This window comes from Dipodomys spectabilis, unplaced genomic scaffold (assembly GCF_019054845.1).
Source record: "Dipodomys spectabilis isolate Male_0828 unplaced genomic scaffold, ASM1905484v1 ptg000275l, whole genome shotgun sequence".
Taxonomy (NCBI): domain Eukaryota; kingdom Metazoa; phylum Chordata; class Mammalia; order Rodentia; family Heteromyidae; genus Dipodomys; species Dipodomys spectabilis.
In genome coordinates, this window is record NW_024870952.1 from 803,569 (window position 1) to 807,013 (window position 3,445).

Here is a 3,445-nt window from a genome sequence, read left to right on the forward strand (position 1 = left end):
CAGTGGACAGAACAGATAATGAATAATCCAGAGGAGAGTTCCCAACTAGCTCTACAAACACTGCTGGCAAACATGATAAATGAAACGATTGAAAATATACAAAGGACTCTGTATGAGCGTGATAGAGAGAGAGGAAGAAAACAAAAGGTCAATACAGGAAAAGATTGAAAACCTACAAAGGACTCTGTATGAGCGTGATAGGGAGAGAGAGGAGGCAATCCAAAGGATTATACAGGAATATCATGAACATGAGGAAGCTACTCAAAAACTGATACAGGATTTGCATGAGCAGCTTGGGAATACCCAAAGAAAAAGGCAGGAATGGCGTGAACAGGCTGAGAACACTCAAAGAGAACTACAGGAATGGCATTAACGGGAGCGGGAGCAAGCTAAGCAAAGGGTAATACAAGAATTGAGAGCAAGATGAGAATATACAAAGATCACTACACTAATGGGATCCATTAACAAAGAGCTGAAGGAAGTCAGGGAGACCACAAGGGGAATGCTGAATGGAACCCAACAGAAGGAATGGGAGTCCAAGGAAACCATAGCCAATCAAGTAAGTGATTTGAGAATAAACACTGAACATCAAATTAAGGAAGTAAAGAAGTTCATAAGAGATCTAAAACCAAGCTTCAACAAAGAATTTGAAGCCATCAAAGCTGACCAATTAGAAGGAAAAGAAATAAAAAACAAAGTAGAAAGTCTTGACAGCAGATTAGGCCATGCAGAAAATCAAATCTCGGGGATTGAAGGCAGCCTACATATTATAGAGAAAAAACATACAACCATCCAAGACAAGTCCAAGAAATATGATAGATCTATTCAACACTTGGAAGACACCATCAGAAAGCCTAATTTAAGGATAATGGGTGTAGAGGATCACCTAGAAACAGAAGTTAATCGTATAGGAAATTTATTTAATGGGATCCTAGCAGAGAACTTCCCAAACATGCAAAAAGATAGGCGTATTCAGATACAAGAAGCAGTTAGAACTCCAAATAGACCAGACCAAAATAGGACATCCCACCGTCACATTATAATCCACACAGGATAAATTCAAACCAAGGAAAAGATCCTTAAAGCTGTCCAGGAGAAAAATTAATCACCTATAAAGGGAAACCAATTAGAATCACCTCATATTTCTCAGCAGAGACAATCAAAGCAAGAAGAGCCTGGACTGATGTATGCCATGCCCTAAACACAACAACTACCAACCAGGAATACTGTAAACAGCTATACTCTCCTTCATAACTGAAGGCCAAAAAAAACCTTCCATAGCAAAGAAAAATTGAAACAATACATCTCCATTAAACCAGCCTTACAAAAGATTCTTAAAGATGTCCTACACATAGAAAACCAACAAGACCATGATAAAGGCCAAGAAACTGCACTCAAACTGAGAATCCAAGAACCATAGGAAGAACCCAGTTTTTGCAGCCCCCAAGAAGGTGGATAACATGGCAGGAACTCCCAAATACCTCTCAGTCCTATCTCTTAACATTAACGGCTTAACTTTCCAATTAAGGGACATAGATTTTCTAGTTGGATTAAAAAATAATACAACATGCAAACATAAAGGGGATCCATATTGGGAAAGAAGAAATAAAACTCTCCCTCTTTGCAGATAGCATGGTCGTGTATTTAAAGAATCCCATAGACTCCACTCCCAAATTAATCAAGCTGATTCAAAACTTTGGCAAAGTAGCATGGTATAAAATTAACCCCCCAAAATCACTTGCTTTTCTGTATGGTAACAATGAGAAAAGTGTGGCTGAAATTAGGAAAGCAACTCCATTTGTAATAGCCCCACAAATAACAAAATACCTAGGAATTAACTTAAACAAAGAACTGAAGGACCTCTATGATGAAACTTTAAAAACTTGAAAAAGGAAATCAAAACATAACTTCCAAAATGGCAAAACCTCCATTGCTCCTGGATTGGAAAGATTAACATCGTGAAAATGGCAATACTTCCCAAGGCTATCTACAAATTCAATGTGATACCTATCAAAATTCCAACCTCATTCTTCATGAAAATAGAAGAGGCAATCCAAAAATTCATATGGAACAATAAAAGACCCCGAATACCAAAAACGCTCCCCAACGGAAAGAACACTGCTGGAGGAATATCAACACCAAATTTCAAACTCTACTATAAAGCCATAGTAATCAAAACAGCTTGGTACTGGCATAAGAACAGACCTCAGGACCAAGGGAATAGAATTGAAAACTCAGAAATGAACCTATAGACCCATTGCTATCTAATCTTCGATAAGGGAACTAAAAGAAATGGAAGAAAGACAGCCTCTTCAGTAAATGGTGCTAGCAAAATTGGTTAACTACTTGTAGAAAACTAAAGCTAGATCCTTATATATCACCCTGCACCAGAATCAACTCTAAATGGACCAAAGACCTCGGAGTCAAAGCAGACACTCTGAAGACATTACTGGATGGAATAGGAGAATCCTTAGGTCTCCTTTGCACAGGCCGAAATTTTCTGAATAGAGACCCGGAAACACAATAAATCAAAGTGGACAAATTTGATTGCATGAAGGTGCAGAGCTTATGCATGGCAATGGACATAGCTAGCAAGATCAATAGAAAGCCCACGGATTGGGAGAAGATCTTCAGTAGCCATACAACGGACAAGGGTCTCATATGTAAAATAAACTTGGAACTCAAAAAATTAAATCCCTCAACAACGTGTCCTCAAAGAAACAACTGCCGAATAAATAAGTGGGCTAAAGACTTAAAGAGAAACTTCTCTGAAGAAGAAAGAAGGATGGCCAATAGAAACATGAAGAAATGCTCAACAACCCTACCCATTGAAGAAATGCAAACCAAAACAACATTGAGGTACCACCTCACCCCAGTTAGAATGGCTTTAATCAAGAATTCTAACAACAACAGATGCTGGAGGGGATGTGGACAGAAGGGAACCTTACTTCATTGTTGGTGGGAGTGTAAACTTGTTCAACCAATTTGGAAAGCATTATTGAGGTTCCTCAAAAGACTTCACATAGAGCTTCCCTATGACCCAGCAATCCAACTTTTGGGCATTTACCCAAATATTTACAAACAAGACCACACTAAAGCTGCCAGCACAACTATGTTTATTGCAGCATTATTTACCACAATTAAGATATGGAACCAACCCAGATGCCCCTCAGTAGATGAATGGATCAAGAAAATGTTGTATATCTACACAATAGAATTCTATGCCTCCATCAGAAAGAATGACATTGCCCCATTTGTTAGGAAATGGAAAGGCTTGGAAAAATTATATTAATTGAAGTAAGCCAAGCCCAAAGAAACATAGTTCCCATGGTTACCCTTATTTGCAATATCAATTATATGTATGAGTTAAGCAGAAAATGCAGATAATGTGATGTTAGGAAAATGAACCCTTAGATATGTATTTAAATATTTGTTTTCATTCATG